The sequence below is a fragment of the Podarcis melisellensis genome, assembly GCF_964234715.1.
Source record: "Podarcis melisellensis genome assembly, chromosome: 6".
NCBI lineage: Eukaryota > Metazoa > Chordata > Lepidosauria > Squamata > Lacertidae > Podarcis > Podarcis melisellensis.
Genome location: NC_138538.1, coordinates 62,038,172 through 62,062,814, shown reverse-complemented (window position 1 = coordinate 62,062,814; position 24,643 = coordinate 62,038,172). Strand labels below are relative to the sequence as shown.

General features: G+C 44.7%; 1 long non-coding RNA gene across 2 annotated transcripts in view; it reads left to right on the top strand.

The window, feature by feature from the left end:
* Positions 1-940: 940 nt before the first annotated feature.
* LOC309372371 overlaps positions 941-24,643 on the top strand; it is a 36,580-nt gene continuing 12,877 nt past the window's right edge. The window contains exons 1-4 of one of the 2 annotated variants that reach the window (XR_014169468.1): positions 941-1,247; positions 2,373-2,501; positions 4,343-4,446; positions 17,654-17,781. This is a non-coding gene — a long non-coding RNA (uncharacterized lncRNA). The remainder of the gene's footprint in view (positions 1,248-2,372; positions 2,502-4,342; positions 4,447-17,653; positions 17,782-24,643) is intronic. The other variant, XR_014169469.1, reaches the window with a different exon arrangement.

Below are 24,643 nucleotides of genomic sequence, written 5' to 3'. Positions count from 1 at the left end.
TCAGTGAGAGAGGCCAGCCCCACTTGGCAGAATTCCTCTTGCCCCACCTCCCCACACCTTTGCATGTTTGCAATGTGTGTAAAAGGGCTCTCCCCTGGATACTGGTATATGTGGGTGGAGCTGCAAGCAATGAGGGGCCACGATTGGGCCAGAGTCCAACTCTGGGTGGAGGAGTTTTACCTGCACACACCAGTATCTGGAGAGAGCCGTTTCCCACACTGTTTGAATGTGTAGGCAGTAGAGGGGCAACCCAGCAGTGAGGCACCAGTGCAGCCCCCCTCCACCAGTGTTTTGCCACATGGGGAGGGTTGTGTGAACACCATAAGTTAAATACATGCATGCATGCATGAACCAATCCTGATTGTACAAATAACATTTTTCTTTATTTGTTGCCTTTCTACCCCATAGTTCCTGCAAGGAGCTCAAGGTTCTCTCCCTCCTCATTCTATCCTCACAGCAACCCTGTGGTGTAGGTCTGGCTGAGAGACTGTGACTGGTGCAAGGTCATCCAACGAGTTTCATGACTGAGCAGGATTTCGAATTCTGGCCTCCCAGTCCTAGTCCAATGCTCTAACCACTAAACCAAATATTATAGTTCTATACACTGGGGTCGGGGGGGGGGGGGCGGCAGCGGGATGAGAGCAGCTATTTAAGATCTGTCAGCAGATCTTCAAAAGACTGATAAGGCAAAAGTACGTTCCCTTATTCTTCCCAGCAAGCACTCGGAAGCAGAATGAAAACCCAACAGTTCACTAGTAATGCCAAGGAATTATTTTTTTACACAAACTGTGTGAAAAATATGTTTTATTCAATCATTCGGTGCAGGAGAAGTGGAGAATAAGAACCAAACAGGACAAAATAATCATGAAGTACGCATTCTTCTTTCCCTTCCCTAATTTACATTCTTCACATTTCACACTGTTGACTGGGGTTGGTGTGGATCTATATGCATAAATGCACGTGGTTTCAACAGATAATTTTGCAAGTTAATGACATTTTTAAACCTGTCATCTCGGGGCAAAATATGCAGGTTGGCTTGGTGTAAAAGAATTCTCCTCTTCCATCCCTTTTGCATTCAGGCCAATGAGGAAAGCTTCTGGTCTGACTGACAATCAAGTGAAGCATTGAAGAGTCCTTCTCTCCAATTGAAAGGCCTATAAAGGGGAGGAGTTTCCTCCTTCCTATTTGCTTCCTAATGATATTACTGTTGTTGGCCAGAATCTAATCACCTCACATGGAGGTCACAGGTGATTGTTTTTCGAAGGCACCCATTCCATGAGGTGCCTAACGCAGGCACAGAGCGTTTCCATGTGACTAGGTGAAACCAAGAGTAAAACACATTTCAAACATTATAGCTTCCATGTTGAGAACAAGCTAACGTGACTTTTGTTCTTGTTAGTAAATCCCTCATGGAGGCCTTGAGGTCTGAGGCGGCTGTTAGGCCCGGTTCATTTCAAAAAGGAGCTGCATCCGAGGAGATGGTTCCATGTAGAACATTGTTTGTGTGAATTAGCTCCTCACGCGGTTGTGAGAATTTCAGTCACACCAATTGAATCCCCCCCCCAATTTTTTTTTAAAAGAGTGTCACAAGTCACAACTACCTGGTTCACTCCAATTATGCATTAAATTTACACAATTCCCTCTTAAGTGGCAACCACACCACTATAGTAAAGTGGTCATTAGGAGGCCTGTCAGAGAGCAAGACTTCATGGCAAGAACAACTCAAACGTGCTGAAATGTCATGTCTGGTTGGAGCAGTTGGACTATAGTTACTGGGGAGCGGGGAGAGCCACACAGAGTGTTATTTGTGCCAGGTTTTAATTCCTGGATCCGGTTTTGAATGTCAGGACTAAGCTTTGGCATTCATGAAGTGATAAAAAGGTGCCTCTGAGCATGTGCCGTGTGCGCTGCCCTGACCACTGCAGTGTGCCTTTCTGTAAATCTCCAAGACTGGTGACAGGGGAGCAAGGCAGGCTTGATGCTGCATGTGCTCCTTCCTCCTTTGCAACCTCCAAATGAAAGAATACATACATAAATGATGCAATGACTTTAATATGCCTCTGGTCAGTAGATCCAGGAGCCAGTCTCAAAACTCTTTCTCTTTTCTTTTCTTTTCCGTCCCCGCCCCCCATAATCTGGTTGCTTTCTATTCCATACTAGTTTTTTTATTTCCTCTTCAAGGCCACAATACCCACTTCCCAAATATTAATTTCCGCCTGGGGTCCTATATTAAAAATCAGCACCGTAGATACATAAACTTACACTTTCAAACTACAGAGATTAAAAACCCACACAAATGATATATTCTTCTATATATGCAGCCTAATCGTGTGTGTGTGTGTGTGTGTGTGTGTGTGTAGTTTCTTATCCAGCCTTACATTAGTACACGGGGAAGTGTTAATGAAGGAAACACAGAAGATGTTTTGGAGTGTTTGCACAAGACCCAGTTGAGAGAAAACAGCTGAAAACTACCAGAGGGCCCTTTGGCTAGTTTGAGGAAGGTAAGGAGCCACTAAGCAGTGAAAATAAAAGGGGTGGGAGGAATTCTTAAAAAAGGTTCCCCACCCCTATGTTAGGGGCGGAAGAAAGCAAATTCCCAGTTTTCTGTTTCTCCTTTTCCAACAGCTCTCAAAATATCATGGCTCATAGAGACCATTGAGCATGCTCAGTTTTAAAGCCCCTCCCTTTAATTTATAGGCATAAATACTTCAGCCTTTCTGGGCAATATCCTAAGTACCGAGAAACTACAATGCTATCCTGGTTGGTTTCAAACTGGTAGACACTCAATCCTCTCCCTCTCTCTCCCTCCCTCTCTCCCTCTCTCTCCCTCTCTCTCTTTGTGTGTGTGTGTAGCCCAATTCAATATATGTCTGTTGAGAAGTACGTAATTATTGAATAAGGCTTTCTCCCAAGTAAGTGCATTGGATTGCAACCAGACAATGCAATTCTGTGCATGTTTACTCAGAAGTCAACCCTGTGCAGTTCAGCAAGGCATATGCCTTAGTAAGTGTGCTCAGCTTTGATTTGGTTTGGAACAGAAAAGTGAAACATCCGTTTTTACCACATCATTGACTGGAATGAGAAAACTTTTTTTTTAATGGTGCTGCTATGCTTTCACCTGCTGTTGGAAGGTTCTCACGATTCACTGATGCATTCCATGTTAGGAAATCCGTTCTAACCAAATACATCTGCTTCCTTTCTGCCCTCCATCTGGCATCTCATTTCTGTTTTCCAAACCCATAACTGCATTTGCAGGATAAAGTTCTACCTCTTCTAATTACCCCAAGATGAATGGAGAGAGGAAACAAAATAAATAAAATAAGAATAGGGCACGTGTGCGTTTAGAGCAAAGGACAGGTTTTGAGAACCATAGAAGAAGGAAGCAGGTGGATATAGCTGATTTAGGCTGTGATCCTATAGCCTGACTTGGGAGCAAGTCCCATAGAACTCAGTGAGATTTGTGTTGAAGTAGAAATGTGTTGGATTGCACTGTGTATACTGTGTACTGTTAAATGTGCATTAACATTACAAGGCTTAATGGATGAGAGACAGAGCACAAAGGAAAGGTGATTGCAATGCAGATTTTTAAGGCGTAATAAGGAAGTATGGTTACATGGTGTGTGTGAATTTTCTTTGCAAGTAGAGGAAAGGAGGTGGAATAAATCGGAAGAGGGGAATAATGGAGACATTTCTGCATGCTTTTAAAAAACTGGTTTCAGTTCTGCAGCCTAGCTCTGCTGGAGTTTGGAAGCGATATATCTGCCGTTTTTATCTTTGTGGTAATGAGAGATATTTCACCCAACTTTTCAGTGCATGCTTATATAGAGGGTCACGATTCAATTTGTCTTAACCAGCATCCATGCCCATGGTTCTCCTGGGGGATGTGATCCACAAAAAGTTGTCATGGAACACTCCTCAATCCGGTAGTGTCCCAAATTAGGGTGCAGGCTTCTGGGCTATTCCTATTGGTAGAATGAAGGGCAGTACTGTATGGAAATTTAAACAACAACACTGCGAAGCCATCTTCTCCAGCACAGCAAACAATGCTCTCTGCAAGTGGATCTGCTTGCAAATGGCAAGCTGGAGCCTTCCTCCACATCCTATAGCCAGGAGGTTTTCTAGCCCACTGCTTTGTATGTCCAGGTGCAGCTGCTCCCCACGAATGGGATCTACTAGGAGGGAGCAGACCTTCTGGTGCAGAAGGGCTCTATCTTGGCTCCTTCCCAAATGTAAAGAAGAAGATCTGCAGTCTGCTGAATAGCACAGCCAAACGGAGCAAGGTTTTGAAAAGTGTGCTAGTGAGCTTCATACATACAAATAATCCTTGGGTTAGTCTTTGCAGGTGCAGACTCTGCATTCACAAAGGGTGCCCCAATAACTCACTGGGGCAAGGAAGAACAAGTGCAAAGGTGCATATTCCTTGCCATTCCAGGAAGAAACAAGCAGGTGAGGAGATAGCCCTCTTTTCAGGAGCAGGTTTAGGGAGTAAGGTGGTGTCACGAAAGGGCTGCACATTCTTGGGTATTTAACTTATTATTTTTGCTCTCCATGAGAGACATTTATGGGATTTTCTGCTTCATGTGACAAGATAACTGGGCCAGCCTTGGCTTCATACCTTCCAACGCAAAACTGGGACATGTGTCTTCCGGGACGCACTTCCTGTGCCTCACCCTTGCCCCCCCCAAACACATTTTGGGGTGTGCAAGATCTTACACAGTGCCCAAAAATGTGTGTTTTGGGGCACTGCCCTGGAAAAGGCACTTTCCCCAGCAAGATCATGGGACCCAAAATGGCTGCCGAGATCTTGCAAGAAAAAAACAGGGTGGCCCATTTGTTCCAGGGCACTTGGAAAATGTGGTATGTCCCTGCTTTAGATATCAATGACTGTTGACCAATATGTTCCACCAGCACTATCACAGGCAGTATGACTTTGAATACAAGTTGCTCGGAATTGCAAGTGAGCAGAGCGCAGGTAAACAGGCCTAATTCAGCAGATTCTTCTTATGTTCTTAACTATCCACCTTGACATGGTTGGCGGGGGCACTATTTGTTGTTTCGTCTCAGATAACAAAATGCCTTGGGCCAGCCATACCTCTTTTGTTGAATTTCCCCAACTCGGCATGCATAGACAAGCGCCCACATCTCAGCATTAGGGAATGGGCCACATAGCCTTTCGTACTGCCTTCCTTTTGAAAACGCAGTCAACATCTTGATTTTCTCACTCCCTTCTTTTTCCAGTAAATTATTGACGTAAGAGCTGAGGCAGAAGATATGGTGAGAAACTTTGTACCTCTGTCGAAACAGGAAGGGTTGAGCCCTCCAGCTATTAATGTCACAAGGGTTGCTTTGAGAAGCCGGGTCCTGGAAAAAAGGATTAGGTATATAAATGGGTATCCTATTTTCTGCCCGAAAGAAGCACATAAGATTGTTAGCAAACAAAACAAAGGGGTGCATTTTGTTCAATACCTTTCCTGGGGGGGGGGGGGGACAAAACTACATGTAAGACAGGTTTTTAGATATCCAAGAGTTTGTGTGCAAAGGAAATTATTTCTATTTAAGTTCTACTTTCAACTTTGGGGGTGTACTTCTCATGGGGGACATGTCATGTCCACCTTTGGTCACCACCCTGCACTCAGCTCCTAGAAGCTGTCAGTATGCAACAGCGGCTGGGAAACGGCTTTTACTGGCCAGCTAAACCACATGAGGGTAGCTGATAGGTCTCAAACCCTCAGTGAGTTAGGTGGTTTCTGCACATGCTGTAGAGGGAAGTGAGGGGCAGATGAGGTTTGTTAACCTGGGAAAGTAGCCTATCTAGGAGAAATAAAACTCTGATCCTAAGCCTTGTGGGATATCTTTGGGAGAGGAAAAGGCCACACAGATCTGGTGTGGAGTCTCTAAGACAGTTGGACGGCGCCTTGTACACCTCCTTCCAGCAACTCCTGCAGCGAAGGTGGTACCAAATGTATTGCTCTGCTTTCCACATCGGCTGAGACTGAGGAGGGGGATGTCTTGTCTAGTCCAATCCCCTGCAATGCGATGATGATGGGATTGCATCCTCTAGTGCACCTGAAGCAGGAGTCTAGTTTGCAGAGTAGGGGAAGCAGAGTAGGTCATCTAGTATATTCAGACGGAAATAGTTAGGGCTTTTAGGAGGGACAGCCAGCATCTGCTGCTGCTGCTGCTGTCCAGCATCTGCCCTTGTCTCACTTTGTCTAATGGTAGGGCCGGCACTTGGAAGGGAAGAATGATTAGGTTTACTACCTATTTTTCTTTAAATGATTTGTTTTATACCACCCATTGACCTGTGCAACACTGCAACAAACCCTTTTCTGTGGGAACTTGATAACTAATCAAAACTCAAACGAATGATGTGATTTATGGGCAACCCTCCTTTACTTGCAGATTTAGCCCTGGTTGTCCAATGACATTGGCATTCCTTAGCTATATGTTAGAGGAGGTGCAAAGTTCTTGATACTGTATGCTCACCTCCATGAGTTAGCATTTCCTCCCCTTGGCCACGACAAAGAACATTAGCACAGAGGAGTTATAGGAGGGAAACCAACTTCCTTCTATAGCTAGAATGCAGATTACAGAGGTACAAAGCAGGGTTGATAAGAGTACTGGGTCAGTCAGTTTTGCGTCTTCTGCTATGCTTCAGCTGTGCTCAAATACTTTTAGTCATTGAAATATTTGTCAACTTAAAAAAAAAGAGATTTCAAAGGAGTTGAAAATATGAGGCCATCTGCTGAAGGCAAGGGGGAGTGGAGGTTTGCAGATGTCCATTTAAAAAACCACTCTGGAGGAGTATCTCCAAACCAGCTCGGTGAGGACTGATCATTCTAAACAGCCATGAAATGCTGAGAGTTGCAGGGGTGGGTGTTTGGAGTAGACAAACCAAGGGGAGAGTGATTGTTCTGCTTGACTGGAATGAAACTTTAAAGAAAAAGACTCTTGCCATTCTTCATTCAAGCTATTTCTATACAACCTTTCATGCAAACATTACAAGGCAAAGAACAAGAAAGCATTAAAAAAAAGGAGATTATGGAATAAATAAGAATAAAGGAATAATTATTAAGAGGGAGGATACACTACCCGCAAATTTTCTTCAAAGTCCCAATGGCAAAATCTAGAGTGAGATATTTTGACCGCATTTGGGGCATTTGGACAGGAAGTATGATGAGGAAATGGAAGGGGTTTTCTCAAGCGGTGGAGATAAAGCAGCACGTCTGGTTTCTGCGTCAGTGAGATGTGCAGATATCGGAACTCCTGAAATTACTGGTTACCAAATTCAGCTGTCTTCTTAGTATCACTGGGCTGCTGGTAGGAAGAAAGCAGTTCATCCTGTGCCAGAACTTTACATGAAGGTTATGGGTACTTAAAGTCAAAGATCGTTTAGCCCAGTTCGCTGCCAATGTAGGAAACCGATTACCTCATAATAAAACCTCTAGTAAAGGAGAGTCTACCCCCTTCTGATAAGGCAGCCTGTTCTGCTGTTGAACAGGCTGTACTATCAAGACATTCTAATCAGTTCTAGCATTTCTCTCTGTTTTGAGTATTTTGAATTCTATGAATATTTCTGCGGACTTGGAACAAGGGTAGGGAACTTGGGGCCCTCCGAGGATCATTTAGTCCAACCCTCTGCAATGCAGGAATATGCAGCTGTCCCATACGGGGATCGAACCTGAAACCTTGGCACTATCAGCACCACGCTCTTAACCAGAATATCTTTATAATGTAGTTCTTATGCACTGATAAGCTCCCTTAAAACCACAATGTCCATTTTGTTACAAGTACGTCGTGATAACTTTATTTCCTGTAATCCTGGGTGAATCAGTGACAATAAGGCAGTTGCTTCTCCCAGGGCAAAACAGAGATCTGCAAACTGAGGGCCACACTTCGACTTTTGATCTCGCTAAGTTAGCTCAGACTACGATGATGCCGTATTTTGTGACAAGATGTGATGTGACACATCGTCAAGCCTGAGGCCTGGGAAAGCTGCTCTTGCAGCAGGTAGAAAGGGAGCAGCAGATGGTAAGGCAGCAGTAAAACAGGTGGAGGCATTGTTTGAAGACAGCCTGAATTAAGCTTGCTTAATTTGTTGGATCTCTGCTAAATCCCAGCAACGATTGTCTCTTGCGCAGCATCAGGTTTATCCAGCGGGCAAGCAGTCAGAACGAGACCATCTGTAATCACTTATTGTGCTAAATCTTCTTTAAAGCTAGCCACCAAACAAATGTCTTCCCTCTCGCTCGGTCTAGGTGAGAACAGCCCCTGACACCAGGGCATGAGAAAATACGCTGCAGAGCTTGGAAAAATGTTTGTTTTCCTGGGAGTATTTTCAGCTGGAGGGTAACTCCCTTCTCTTCTCACTTGGCTGAAGTGCAAAAGAGACCTCTGACAGTCACAGAGTTTGCCTTTCTACTGGGGCCCTCTTCCAAAAGGAGAAAAGCATTTTCCAAAACAAGGGCCTCCGAGGTTGCTGAGATTGCAGCCTTGATGTGGGAATCTGCTTCAAGCCACTCCTACACTCGATAGAGCTGGAGTAGCAATACAAAGGAGTTCTAAAGTAAAAAAAGTGTGACATGGCAGAAGCTGAAATGAATCCTTCTGATCTCCTTGGCATGACCAATTCTGTCTTAAACTTTGGGGCCACAATTACAAGCTCTTTCGGTCCTACTGGATGGTGCTTTTGCCAATAGCCAGGAGCAAAATAGGATGATTCTTTGGAAGCAAGGCTCCACACAAGACTACAGCACCTGTTTGCCCATCTCAGGTGTGTGCATCCCCACACGTGTCTTTGGGGGAGTCACTGTTAGTGTCCTCCATGGTTCGATTCCACCAGAAGCCATCCTTTTTAGTATTATGGGTCCAGTTTTTCAGGACTCCCTTCCAATTCAAGTCAGACAGGCCTCCTTCTCTACTTAACTTCCAGAACCTACTGAAGCGTTTTATTCCAGCAGGCAATTTAATACACACACACACACACCCCACCCCGGTTTTTTAAATTTTTGGTACTGTATCTTTGTAAACCACGTGGGCAGATCCCGCAAGTGTCCCGGAAAAACTGGGACATTTCGGGGGAGGGGTATCATGAGCGTGTGGTGTCCCCTCCACAGTCTTGCATGGTGACCCCAAATGCATATTTTGGGGCACCATGCTCTCCCAAAGTGCTTTTTTGGGGGGGACCACAAGGGAAAATCATGTGAGATCATGGATGCCATGCTCTCACGGAAGGGGGGGAAAAGGGAAGATGTTGTCTGGGAAGATGGCATCCTGGATTTTGGCTTCAAAGTGTTGGAGGGTATGTGTGGGTACTATTGCAATTCGGCGGTACATAAATTGTTTACATGAATGAATGAATGAATGAATGAATGAATGAATGAAGTAAATAAACAAACAAATAAATAAATGATATATAACAGAATCCTAGAGTTGTAAAGGAACCTGAGGGTCATCTAGTCCAACCCGCTGCAATTATTTTGTGAAAACTTTGTGCTCTGAATGGACCTGCATAGACTGTTGCAGCATGTGTCAGGGTGGATTGGTTTGTGTGGGTGGGTGTGTAAGTACCTCAGAAGTCGAACGCCTTGTGACTCAAACATTTTGGCTACTGAATGCCACAAACCCGGAAGTGAGTGTTATGGTTTGCAGACATTCTTTGGAACCCAAACATCTGATAGGGCTTCCATGGCTTCCGATGGGCTGCAGGAGCCGCGCCTTGGTTTTCAAATGTTTTGGAAATCAAACGGACTTCCGGAACGGATTCCATTTGACTTCCAAGGCATGACTGTATCCCAATTGCCTTGCCAATCCACCCAGAGTAGTGCCTTAGCTTTTTCTGACAGCCTGATGCCACATTTCAGGTCACTTGTTCTCAGTCAGCACACTGTGCTTCTCTTGTGTAAGCAAGCAAGCTGATCCAGGACACCAGATCCCCAAACACGCCTGTTTACCCTCCAGACAGGCAAGGGAGCATTTTATTCACACTCTGCAGCACCATGGTACCCTTTGGCCCTTAAAAAACACACCAAAAAACCCTCGTATTTCACCTTTAGGAAAAGGAACTCTGCGCATGCTGAGAGGCACTGTGCCAGCATATCAAAAACGGTTGTAGGTGTGAGCCAGAAATAGATTCTGGAAAGTGCTGTGGGAGAAAGGCAGGCTAGATCGGCCAGCCCAATGTACATTAAAACCTCACCCTTAGGACCAAATTAAACCTGGGTGTGTAAACACAGATCTGGCTCGGTTTCATCGGCTGTGTACTACACATGACTGGCTTGAAATGCAGACAAGGTTGTTCTTTTTCTCAGTACGGACTGAAGCTGGTTTTGGAGGGTAAATTTGTAAAAAAGCAGTATTTTCATCAGAAACAACAGGATAGAATTGTAGAGTTAGAAGGGACCCAGAGGATTATCTGGTCCAACCCCCCAGCATACAGAAATAAACAGCTGTCCCATACGTGGACCAAACTTGCAACCTTGGCGTTATCAGCACCATGCTCTAACTAAGTGAGCTATCCAGGCTGATGATAGTGACTGACATAGGTGTAGCTAGGATTTATGTTGGGGGGGGGGACACCCACCTGTCATCACACTCTGTCTAGCTCTCTCTATTGCTCCCGTCAGGTTGCTAGAATGCACCACATTCTCATCCAAGTGACCGCAGGGAGCATTTCAGTTTGAAATATTCTGGTTATTTCTACTTTTAGTTAAGCAATTTTATTTATTTACTTGATTGGAGGAGGAGGGCAGCTGCCCCCCTGCCCCCTGGCTACACCCATGGAGACTGATTGTGGTGGGAACACTCTGGATGCGGAGTAAAAGCAAGTGTGTACCCAGATACAGAAAGCAAACAGTGATGGGTCTGAATTTAACAGCAAAAGGGGAGGCGTGGCAGACAGAAGTCTCCTCTGTCGGCAGCTTATGCCCCCTCAGGCCTTCTCCCATAACACTTTGTGCCAGCCAAGTACCGGTGTACTGGAGCTGGGCTGAGGAAGGAAGCAACTAGGGAGGCAGACTCTCAGAGCTATCCAAAGCAAGGAAAAAGGGAATGAAGAAGTAGCTGGTATGGGTGGTGTTTTAAATACTTAATGAGGCGCTCCACTTGTACTAACCATCCCAGGGTGCTCAACCACTGCCACAATGTCCTTTCTTCTATCAGATCAAAATGAACAGATAACAGCAAAGGTTGCTAGGTTCATAGCAGGGGTAATCAGAATGAGGGCCACTAACTGACAGCTGATTCAGGACTTTAAATTGTGCTCTTACCGGTATATCAAATTTCCTTTTCTGCATATACTGTAATGTTTTACTGTTGCTATGGCCGTTGGCTAATGCGAATAAAGTTTTATCTTATATAACAAGGAGGCACTCCACAGGCTTAAATGTTTCTGTGGGTAAACCTGAGGAGATCCTGGTTATGCGGCAGTAATGTCCGAAAACGAAACTTCCCCCCTTAGCCTCACCAGGAGAGGAGTCCGAGAGCTTTCGAACAAGCTTACGTCCAGCATGAATTCATAGCCGCACATCAGTTTCCATCTGGCAGCTGTCACTAAAAGTACTTCAGATCACCTGCCAAGAAACTGCAAAGGATGTTTTTTCCCCATATGGACCTTTGTGCTTTAAACTTTACTTTCATAATTTGCCAGGCTCCTGGCTGGAACTCCCTTTTTATGGAGCTCATTTGGCTCCATAAATATGGTGCGCAATACCAATCAGCCAATCGCAAATGAGGTATGGTAGGAGCTGGGAAGGGCGCAGAAAATCACATATGCATTAACTCTTAGACTGTGCTACTTTAGCAGTCACTCTGCATGCCTTCAGGCTGATCTGCTGCCCTCATGTGCTGTGGAGGACTCTGCCCCATTGCCATTGGTGAGGTAATGTTCAGCTGCCAATCTGGTTAGTTTCCAGGTTGCGGAGAAGTTGCTGTCTATTCCTTTCCTTCAGGCAGCAAAATATAGTATGATCAGCCTTGGCTGCTGGTTTCTGGGGGATAAATCTAATTTCTAAATGCTCCCTGTCCCTAGGCAGTCTGTCTCTGAATACCAGCAACCTTAGGCTTACATTCTCTATAGATTTTCCAGCGGTTATCTTGCTGGCCACTAGTGGAGACTAGATGGCTCCTTGACCTGAACCAAAGGTCACTTACGTTCTTTGGACTCCTTGGCATCATGAAGCAACAAGTTTGCCTTGGATGTTGTCGTTTTTCTTCTCAGGATATCCTTCACAAAGGGTGTTTCTGGTTTATCGGTTGGTGGAGTCTATCCAAGTTGGGCTTTGCAGGTAAGATTTTTGCTTGGATATGTGCTGCATTCATCATGTGGTGGTGCAGTCATGAGCTTCTTTTCCACACACACGTCTTTTTTGGCAAAACATAAGTGGCCACACTCTAGCAGCTTCTACTTGCCCATCCTGTGGTTCTGAAAGCCACCCAAAGTCTCAGAAAGCCACTCCATGTCCTTGCACTTAGAGACGGCAACCCATAAGCCACAAATTTCTGTGTTTTTGGCTCGTGAAGGGGGTCATGTCAGAATGTCCTCCCCTGATTCTTTTGCCACACGTAAAAACAGCTTACAGGAAGCGTAGGAGCTGAGTCCGGGTGCAACAACTCTGGTCTGAGAAAGCAATGAGTGAACTCTTCTTTATCACAGATATCTCTTGTGGTGTGGCTTGTTCTGGTATACCAAGTTCTGCTACCCAACATCAACCAACATAGAATAGTTTAAATGAGATCAAAATTACTATTTCAGGTTTTAGAATCCAAGAGATAGATGAATTTCAGCAGAGCAGGGCAAATTTCAAGAGCCCTGATCTCAGATACATTGGTACTTCGGGTTACATACCCTTCAGGTTACATACGCTTCAGGTTATACACTCCGCTAACCTAGAAATAGTGCTTCAGGTTAAGAACTTTGCTTCAGGATAAGAACAGAAATCATGCTCCGGCGGCACGGCGGCAGCAGGAGACCCCATTAGCTAAAGTGGTGCTTCAGGTTAAGAACAGTTTCAGGTTAAGAACGGACCTCCGGAACGAATTAAGGACTTAACCTGAGGTACCACTGTATATTCAATATTAAATTGCCTCAAAGCAGTGCAGGTGCATTTGTAGTGGTTAGGTTTTTTTAAAAAATACCTTATGTGAAATCACATGTGATCCAACCCATCAGGATGGTAGTGCTTGTTCTCTCATTTCCCTTAATGATGCCCATGCCAAAGCGAAAGCCATTGACACTTTCCTGGCAAACCGCAGAGAATGACTTCCTTAATGGTCCAACTGAGAGTATATGGAGGAGTGAAGAATATGGGTGGTATGTGTTTGCATGACAGGAGAAGCTGAAGTCTCTCATTTACCCGAAGAACAGAGTCTACATGGGAATCAGAAGTTCCAGATTCTCCTAACCAGATAAGCCACCAAAATGGCTCAATCGAAGCTTCTGACAAAAAAAAAAGAGTTGACAATCAAAGCAGTCTTAACTACTCAGTTTCTGCAGACCCGTCTTATTTCCTTGTCATGCAATGCAACACCTATAAATAACAATACAACTGGAGGAAATTGGAGCATGCCTTATGTAATGTAATATAATTGAGGGGAGGTTTCATCCAGTTATTCAGATTCCGGGCCAAACGACACTTTATACAGAAATGTGCACAGCGAAACTCCCAACAGCTGCTTGGCAAAGGGAGTGATTTGAAGCGGGGAAGTAGCCTGTTGGTGGGTGTGGGTTGCTGAGGTTAATATTACCTTAGTCAGCTGCTTTTATTCTGAAATCCAACCCCCCCCCCTAAGCTGTTCTCCTCCAATGGGGTTCTAAAAACATATCTGCAAAAGTGTGGAATCCCACCAATGGTGGGGGATGGAAGAGGCTGGAGAGAAGTTGTGGTGGGCAAGGAAAGGGTTAAAGGCCCTACACTGCTTTTGCACGCTAAATTCCCCCCTCCGAAAGCTGCTTTTCCTATTAAAAAAATAGACATGCATTTGGGTGCAATGTTTTGTTTGGCCCAGAGTTTACAGTGCAGGTATTCACAGTGCAGAGTGGAGCTGGGTCATGCTGGGATGGTAGTGGGCTGCCAACTGTGCAGGTTATATCCATGGAGGGACCAATCATGGACATGTGCTAATGCAATGAAGGCATAAAGAAACAACCCAACCTTGACTCTCGGATGTTCCAAGCCAAGATTCATTCTCACGGGAGCAATGCTGCTTTCTGCAACTTGCTCATTCATATGTTCCTATCCTGCCTTTCTATTTCAAATTGCAGTGCCCAAGGCCACAAATATCAAAATTTAACTCAAAACTTAACCCACACAAAGGGAGCAGCAAAGAAAATTGGGGAAGCAGGAGCTATAAATTCAAAGAAGACTCACCTGGCTGAAAGACTTGTCAGAACAGAGGCGTCTTTAGCTGTCATCAAAACATAAAAAGGGAGGGACATGATCGATCATCTGCAGCAGGGAGTTTCACATCCTGGGTACCACAACAGAGGACACCTTTCTGCACATTCACCTGTGCAAAATGGGCTCCTCTGAAAGTGGCAGTGGGACACTGAGAAGGATTTTGGAGACTGAGAATCTAAATGAGCAGGCAATAATATGGAGAGGACACGGCCCTTTCAATTGCAGGATAATCAACCTCATAACTAACCTGCTTAAGTCTAATTAGTGCACGAAGGACTTAAGACAATTGAATAAGCTGTCCTGCCAGGCTTAGCTCACCTTGGGAGGGACTAGCTAATCAAGCCACTGTTCCCCTCCAGTCTCCCTTAGAAGCTCAGTGGGTGAAGAGGCTAAACAGGTTGCTCCAGCTTAGCTGCATGACTTTCACAAGCCATTCAGGTGTTCCTATATCAATAATTTAGGAACTTTCACCACTGGAACTAGGCCAAGTTTTACTGCCTGTGCAACTTTTTATGAATGCTGTATGGAAAAGCAAATGAATCTGACCTTTGGAGAGTTTGTAAGTAAACCATTTTAAACTTACCAAATGTGTGATTTTTTTATGCTAAAGGAAGAGGGAAGTTTTGGAACTCACAATGGCATATTTTAAAGGACTAACTACCTATATTTCCATCCTTTACTTTATTGCTTATGTTATGATTCTCTCACCAAAGATTACTTGCCCCAAACTAAGATCTTAGCATCCAGGAATTCTCCTTTTTATACCTATTTTTTCCCTTGCCACCAACAGAAGTATTGTGGGTCCAAGCAGTTTAGGTCTTTGAAGATAAGCAGCCTTTTGAACTGAGCCTGGAAATGGTGGCGCTACTATAAGAGGAAAGTTGTGTAAATTAAATAAAAAGAACCCTGGTTACTTGTGAAGCTGTTTGTGCCTGTTGTGTCATGCAGCGTTCACATAATGGAAGTGTGTGGGAGACCTGTGAGCACTCCAGTTTTAATTGTAGGAAGCATGCATTGGAGAGAATACATGCAAGGCCTCTAGGGAATAAGTTTGACAAGAAGAAATAAAAAGCAGAGGAGAAGTTCAAAACTGGTGGGGATTTCTGTACCCTCCAACATTCTGCCGATCAAAATCGGGAGTCACATCTTTCGCTACCATGCTCCTGTGTGAGCCAGCTGGGGCTGCCCTACCCCAGCCCCTGACTGGCAGCAGCTCCCTCAGCAAGCACCACACCGGCACCTCCAGCTCCTCCTCATCATCTTCACTGGCTTTTTTCTCCTCCTTCAGCAGGGGTGGCGTCAGGAGGAGGTGGCGTAGCCTCTGGGCCTGGTCTGCACTAGCAGCAGCTCCCCCTCCATGGGTTCCAGCTCGGGTGCCTTCTTTAGTGTGAAAGACACATCTTTTAGTGCCGAACTCACATGGGAGCCAGCTGACTCATGCAAGAGCTCAGCACCGAAAATGGGACATCCAAGCCGAAGCCAGGGTAGCTTCTGTCATTCCAGGGTGTCCCAGTCGAATCGGGACTGTTGACGGGAGTGGATTTCAAAATCGTGCAGGAGGCAGAAATGGAACTGTTGACGTCCCCTGTTATATTATGGGCATTATCGCTAATTATACTAGCACAACTGCCATCTCCAGAGCAAAACAGCCATGAGAGCTGCACTTGCTGAATGAAGAGTAGCAATTGACCAGCAACTTGACTTAGTGGTTTCAAGTATGGGCAAACACCAATTCCCCCTGCAAGCGGAGTGCTTGCTGAGGTGATTTTGTCTGGATAATTTACTGACGGCTTTGCAGTCCTGATGGGGGGAGAAAACCTCCATGTATTTACAAAACTGAGGCCAGGCAGAGGTGTTACATTTTATATATATGAGAAGAGGTATATGTATTTTCAGAAAGAAATTTTAAGAGAGTGATTAGCAATTACAACTTTTTGTGGGAAGTGAAAAAGAGGGGATGCACAGGTACAAAACCTGAGTCCTTAGATGGCTTATGCCACCCTTTGTATAACCGTAAGAATCACACATGCTTCATTAAGCTAGGTAGACTAACAGAAGAGGTGCATTAAAAGTGAAAAAGCTTCTTGCGTGTCAAAGCTAGAGCCATCTGTTTGAGCTCTGTGGGCGGGGTGGAGGGGGAAATAGTAAATTGTGTAAGGGAAGCTGTTTGAACAGTAACCATGTCAAGAATAAATTGAGCAAAGTTCCTTGTCATTTATAAACTGGGCTTCTAAAAAAAACCCCAACTATTGCTTGGGAGGGAACAGTATTGTTTGTTTGTTACTATATTATGTATTTTTGTGCTTTTATAATGTAAACTGCCCTGGGATCCTTGGATGAAAGGCGGTATAGAAATGAGAGAGAGAGAGAGAGAGAGAGAGAGAGAGAGAGAGAGAGAGAGAGAGAGAAAGAAAACTAAACTGGTTTTCCAAGCTATTTTGGGAAGTTGTTTGCATCCACTCCATGGGAAGAGTCTCAAAATGCTCTTGAAATTTATGCAAATTGTGTGTGTTTTGCGTAAAACAAATATGCTGTGATAATAAATCTCATGCTTTCTGGTGTTCCTCTTACTTCTAACTCAGGAAAGGTGAAGCCATCAGCAATTCCAAGGTTAGTTCCCCTGTCCAAAAACATGTAGAATTCTATTAGTGGGCAATCCAAATGTTGCACCAAGAACATTAGGTTTCTCTTATCCGTATAAATTATGCAAGTTCAGAATTTGCATTGTTTGTCTTATTTTTCAGAACTTATTCTACAATTTTGACTGTTGTGCATAACTTATTCTGGTTTTTCTAGTTGCAGAACAGACAAGGAGCTGTTCATGGCACTGAAGCCCTACCCCAGCTCCTGGGACTCTTGTTCAGCCACCTCTGTTTACACACTTCCAAGCATATATTATCTTCCCAGCCATCAGGGCTAGGGTTTTGTTTCAGTTTTAAATGCAAGTCGAGATTTATCAGCCTGCGGTGTGGTGCAGAATTCGAGTGTCAAATCAGAAACCAAGCAGATCCAGCATTCAAATTCCATAAAGCCATAAACCTCACTGGGTGACCTTCAACAAATCACTATCTCTCAGCCTGACCTACCTTGCAGGGTTATTGTGAATATAAGGTTGTGGGGAACCATGTACACTTTCCTAAACTCCTTGGAGGAAAGGCAGGATATAAAAGAAGAAAAAACAAAAACACTTCTTCTGCACTCCTGTAGAACTGCGGAGTGCATATCAGCCCTTCATAATATACCCTCTATTCCAATAGGCTAAAGGCATCTGTTTTGAGTTTCAAGGATGGGGAAGAAAAGTCGTCTGGTGTTCACATCCTGTGCTTCATTTCCAAAAATTAGAGTGAGCGACCAAGCTTGGAAGTTGCCCTTCAGCAAATCTCAGGTATGATGCCTAACTGTGGTTGATTTGTAGTAGTGAAAGGGCTCTGACTGTGAATTATGATATGCCATTCTGCTGTATTATGACTGATTGATTGATTTTAGCATCTTTATGACTATCTGCCATTTAGGGTTGGTGGGTTGTTGTTTTTTGCTGTGTACACTGAATTCATGGTGAAACAGTTGCTATATTTTAGAAATAAAACAGACACACATCAGTTCAGCATGTGGGCAAACGCATTCTCATCCGTCTCGTTGCTCCATGTCACCAAAGCGACCTGGCTCGTTCCTAGTGGCCCTTGCACTTTTGGCACTGCAGATTGGTGGAATTGCAGGCTTATTTACAGGCAGCAGAAAGATGCAATGATCCTGAGCAAGAGGATACCTTTCCTTCCGGGTTGCGCCATCCTGGTGTGTGCTAAAGGCACTCAGTCAGGAACTTGGGAAGCTTTTAGGTGGACCATAATTAGTAGTATGCTCTTACTAAGCTGGATCAGTTCATACCATCCTAGACATTCAATGTATGAAAAGAGCACTAGACCTCTAGCTCCACTGTGGCCTCCTAAAAACAAAAGCATGTCAACATATTTATTCACTAGCAATGTGTCAATTATGGCATGGGTTTCAACGAGTAGGAGAGGATATATTAATTGCAACTTATCCCTCCAGGCTCCCACATGTGTGGGTTGAACAGAGTTTCAAAATTCCATCCTTGCTGGCAGCAGAATTAAAAGGAATTAGGCTGTAAAGCCTTGTTTTGAGCAAGTCCAGCTAATGAAGTAAGCTGGTTTTCCCCCTTCTTACCCCGCTTAACAAAGAATCAGGCAACAGCTTGTAAAGTAAGTTTAAAAATAAGATTTACTTACTTTATAATTATGCATTGGTTCACAACAATGGCAGCAGTAAAAACTACGCAGTCAAAATACTTATATTTACAGTATAACCAGCTTCAGGCATGGGCCTAAAACTGGAGCAGGCGGAGGCATGTCTGTATCCAATGCTGGTCAAAGGAAGAGAGAGGGGAACAGGAAGTACTATATGCTCCTTCCATTCTAGGAGAGGGGAAATGACATCACACAGAGCCCTCTCTGCCAGTTGTATTTCTGTGGTTTGACCAGCTGCCTATCAGCAATACAGCTCTGTGGACTTAGCCCCTTCTCATGCTAACTAGCAAGTCACAACACAGCACACACGGATACAACCCAGCCATCTTCCACTTTTGTGGACTGCTCAACATACAGTAACAGTTAAAAATAGAAACTAGAACATCAAGCTGGCCAAACCTTAATCACCATGGCCAAGAGGATCTGGTCCATCATATTATATTCTTCAGGGCTTTTGTGAATCAGGCTAATTCAGGGGTGAGGAAACTATGGCTTGAATCTTTAAGCCTTGCTTCATGCCCCCATTAAACTGTGTCCCCAAACCACTATCTGCTCCAAGAGGGAATGTCACTGAAATACACTCGGAGTCCTGTAGTGATTTCATGCTCTTTATTGCAGCTTGTAAAAAAGTGAATCAATTGCCCCCCAAACCTCAGGCTTTTATATACATTATTTACACAATGAGTCCTGGCTGATTGGCTGATTCTGCTTCCCTCCTGGAGCCTGATTGGTCTTTTCCTGCAGGCCAATCAGTTGATGCATTCTAGGATCCTACTTGCCTATTGTTCTAGGATCCAAGCTTAGTACAGTGGTACTTCGGGATGCGCACGGGATCCGTTCCAGAGCCCGTTTGCATCCCAAAGCAAACATAACCCGTGTCCGCACGTCTGCACGTGCGTGGGTCACATTTCAGCGCTTCTGCGCATGCGCATGACGTCATTTTAACAGTCTGCGCATGCACATGTGGCGAAACCCGGAAGTAACGCACTCCGTTACTTCTGGGTCGCCACAGAGCGCAACCCGAAAATGCTTAACCCTATTCATCCTGAGGTATGACTGTACATAACAGTCATATTGGCAGAGGAGCCGATAATGGAAACCAGTTTAGTAACAGTGATGACTGCAAACCAGTGTTTCCTTTTTCCTATTTTCATTGCGAGCCAAATTCATTCAGACTTCACGCCTGTTCTGTTTCCAGAAGCATTTGAGCAAGCAATTGTTGCATTCCTAGATACCTATAAAAAGCATGAAGCATATTTTAGATTTGTAGATCAAACACTGGCATGAGAGTCTTCAGAAGTGTCTTGTACTGTACAGAGGTGAACAAGAGTTCATATTTATTCATTCACACGCACACACATCTGTATGCTGCTGTGTAGATGTTAATGGGAAGGCTCCATTTCTTAGAATCATAGAACCATACTATTGTAGAGTCGGAAGGAATCCTGAGGCTCATCTAGTCCAACTTCTTGCAATGCAGGAATATGCAGCTGTCCCAAACGGGGATCAAACCTGCAACCAGTGCTTTTTTTCTGGGGGGACACAGGAGTCCGCATACCCCTGAGCATTTTGTGACTCTAAGTTTGGTCTCATTGAGGGGCAGTATTTCAATATGAGTAGGAAAATGAGAGTACCCCTCAACATTTTTTAAGGAAAAAAAATCACCAAAAAAAAATCTGCAACCTTGGTATTCTTAGACAGTTTACCAGAGAAATGGGCAGTCAGTTTGGGAGGGCTAAAAAGAAATGGGATGTCCCAGATGGGCTGTTGATGACACTATCCATTCTGGCCAACAGGAACTTGCTATCTTCTTTCCTTCATTGATCTTAGATTTCCACAGTCAGTAAACTGCAGGCCTGTCATTTTGCAGAAGGAAATTTTTCAACTAGTGTGGGTTTTCCCTGAGAGCAGTGTGCACTGGTGGAAGCAGCAGCAACAGCTCCCTTCTTCATGAGGCCTGGAAACCCTCTTTTGTTCTGTGAGAAATGACGCTTGCGGGGGGTTGGGGTAGAGAGAAACTGCTAGAAGAAAATAATGTCTGAGGAAATGTATGTGAAGTTTCCGTGCTATTTTGGCGACCCCTTTCTTAGGTTATGTCCTGGCTTGCCTAATAAATCGAGCAAGCAATTAGAAATGAACTATTTGACTAACAGAAAAGTGGTATTAAATATACAAGATGCAAAGGTGCAACTTGGTTTTGAAGCAAGATGCGTCTCTGAAAGCTCACTCTTGAAGTCTTGACGTATTAGATACCTACAGAGTACAAGGGAGCTGTTATTTATTTTCTTTACTGGGGACAATGAGTTCTGTCTGTTTCTCTTCCTGTTTCATGGGTTATTCCTCCCCACCTACCTGCAAAAAAACCCCCTCCTTGCTGATGCAATTGCTGCCAGCCCAGTTTCTTCCACGCCATGAGTTCTCGACTATATCCCGTGTTGCAGTCACTGTACTGCATCCTTCCTGTTGTTGACTCTATAGCTTTGCCCCAACCGCACAGTTTCCCTCTTTTAGACACGTCACGGCAGCGTAAAAGCCTTGTGCTCCACTCCTATATAAACACATCCATACAAAAGAAGAAAGCATGGATATTTTCTGCAGGGTCCCAGAGAGGAAATTAAATACAGGCCACCCCGCCCTCCAATGTTGGGGCTTGCTCTATTCTTTTTTAGTGTCTAGGTTGCAATATCATTTTTTTTTCAAATTCAACCAATACAAAACATTTTCAACAGCGCCGTTATTTTTATTTATTTTTACATCTCAGCCTCACAAAGCAACCCAGGGTGAAGCAACCCAGCGTGGTTATTCTATTTATTTTAATAATAAAAAAAAGTAAAGTTACACTATGCCATGCAATTATTTATTTATTCTTATATTTATAACCTATCTTTTCCTCCAAGGAGCTCAAACTGGTGTACAAAACTCTCACTCTCCCCATTTTACCACCCTGTGAGGTGGGCTAGCAGGGGCTGGCCCAAAGTCACTCAGTAAGTGAGCTTCAAGGCTCAGAGAGGATTCAAACCCTGATCTCCCAGGTCCTAACCCAACACTCTAACCAGTACACTACACTGTCCAGTTACCACACTACTGGTTATTAGCATTTGTATCTTTCCTGCAGTGTCCTAGGCATGGAAGCAGCCCAATCCCTGCCCAGTAGCCCTGTGGTTCACAAGAAACAGAAGTCAGGAAAACATAGGAATTTATTACACTTTCCCCTCCATTCTCACATTGCCCACAGTAACCCTGGCTCATGCAAAATCCTGAAATCAATAACTACGGCTTGATGGTAAATAAATAATCCGTAACCAAGTTGTTGCTGGACATTTCCAGCGGCTATGACCTCACTGGATTTCCAAGGAATAAGCATCGTCATGGCATAGCTTGAATAAAATGCCCCAAGGACATTTTGTTTGCTTGGCAATGCACGGGAGCTGCTGCCAGGAGCTTCTCTGCCCAGGAAGGAAGCCTTGCTAGAGGGGGAATGCTGTCTTTACTCGAAGGGCATATTGAGCAATGGGGAGCTGTCAGGGCGAGAACAAGTTGCACCCTTCTTAGAACATAATTGGCTGTGCACAGGGTGAGAAGTAGAAAGCCAAGGGGGTAATTAAGGGGTGTGCATAACGGGTCACTCCAGAATGTTGTTTTTTGGCAGGTGCATTTTGCACAATGTAGTTGATGCAATAATAGTGCATCAGCAGTGGGTTTATACTGGACTGTCCACACATCATTTCTCTTCATAATTTGTTCTGCGATGCTTCTACGATGTTACTGCATTGTTGCTGTCTGGAGGTGCAGTCTTGAACTATAGCGCTATGTCCTCCTAGTGGCACAGCAGTAACTAGCATAGCTTGCAAAGCTAAGCAGGGTCCGGTATGGTTTCCAATTGGATGGGGAACTGCATGTTGAGGTTCCTGCAATGCATGGGATTGGATTAGATGATCCTCTGGGTCCCTTCCAACTCTGCAATACTACTATTCTATGAAAAGCAGGCAAAAAAGTTTAAAAACAAAACAAAACCCAAAACCAGAACATGTGTGGTAACAAAAAGTTACGGAATTTCAGCGGCAAGTTACGGGATATGCACTGACTGGAACGGAAGCCATGCGATTACTCCAAAACAATTTCAGATGCAAACAGCACTGAAACGGGGATTGTATTTGACTGGCCTGATACCATCATGAGCACATATAATCAGGAATAAAAAACTATTTCTTCAGAGGCCCTAGAATTTCAGCAAGAAGCTACGCAACAGGTGCTGATGGAAATGAAGCAGTATGTCTGTCTTGAAACTTTAGCAGGCTCAAACGGTGTTGAAAGTGGGGTTTCCTATAGCCATCATGAGCGTAAATAATCATACATGTGCATTATAAAGGATACCTAGATAGGCGCTGAGGTTTATGACAGGGGGGTTGGGGTGAGCAACTGAGGCCAAGAGGCTAGACCCAAGCCCCCAGACTGATATTATCCTTCTATCTGCAGACTGGCAGACTGACTGAACCAGAAAGATCTTGCAGCAATAATTGCTGTAATATTCTGGAAGAGAAACCAGCTCTCAAGCATTACAAATGCCTATTAAAATAACGAGACATCTGGCAACCTGCAGAGTCTTGGTTTCTATTGCAGGGGGAGCACGCTGGAGCTGCTGCGTCCTTTCTTCTCCTCGCTGGGCTTGCATGCGGATTCTTGGCCAAGCGTAGAAAGTGGATCACACAGCTGGGAAAATGCAACCCACTCCGCCTGTTTGGCTGCTCCTGAGCCATGTGGCTGAACATGAGAGCACGGGCAGTTGGCCAGCTGCTTTCCTCAAAGTCTGGGTCAAGGCAGTCCACTGGGGAGGCTTGTTTACGCCGTGAAATGCCGTCGCTTGCAAAGCTGTGCTCCGTGCAGAGTGATGGGAAGCAACCAGTCCAGGGTGCTCCGCAGTATAATTTCTGCTGCTTGTTTGTTTACCCTCTGAGCTGCTTATGAGGGAGGACCACCGCACTGAGCTTGGCGACTAAGCCCTGTGGTCAGCATGCACGCAAGAACCTGCAGAGCAAGGGTTGGAAAAGGTCACGGCATATGAGGGGCTGGGAGGGGCCCTGCAAGGCTGCCATCAGGGTCGCTGCCAGGAATCCAAAGGGTTTGACCCGTTTAGGCCTGCACAGTTTGCTCTGTCCTCCCTTAGCTGAGCAGCATCTCAACAGGCCAGTTGTATAGTGTTGCTTCAGTGGCTGTGGTGTAAACAAAGGCTTGTGCTGCAGCAACGAAAGCAGCATTTTTGTGCAAGGCAACTCAGACCCTACAACCCGACCCCTCGGTCACTGGATACTTCCCCTTACTAGTCACTTAGCATTGCAGGTATAATGCTATCTTACTTATATCTCCCTAGAAACTCAAGGCAAGGTTCCAAAGGGCCATAGTTCAGGGACAGAGTAGCTACTTTGCGTGCAAAACGGTCTCAAGTTCAATCCTCACCATCTCCCAATACGGCTGGGGAGGATTCCTGCCTCGAATCAGCCACTGCCAGTCTGACGGTATTGAACGCTTGTCTGACTTGGTGAAAGGCATTTCCCTGTGTTCCCCCATTTTATCCACCCAAGAACCCTGTGAAATAGGTCAGGCTGAGAGTGCGTCTGGCCCAGCAAGTTACATACATAGCTGAATGGTGATGAATGGTGTCGTGTCTATTGAAAGAGCAAGGCAAAAGAATGTGTTAATCTTGTTTTGGTCTGCACATCGCTGCAATATCTGCGAATGTTGAAATAAGATGCTGAAATAAGTTTTGAAATGAGATTCACCTGCCAGGATGGCTGGATTCTGCACATGAATTGGGAGTGGGAGAGACATCTTGTCCTTCAGTTCAGGCAGTGAAATGCTTTGGGTTGACTGAACTCCCTCTCTCCGGCTGTTCTCATTAGAGTGCATTGAAGACGTGAAAAATTGAACTGGGTGGAATTTGTCATTCTGTGAAATTCTCAGAAGGATGAATCCTTCGAGCGGGGA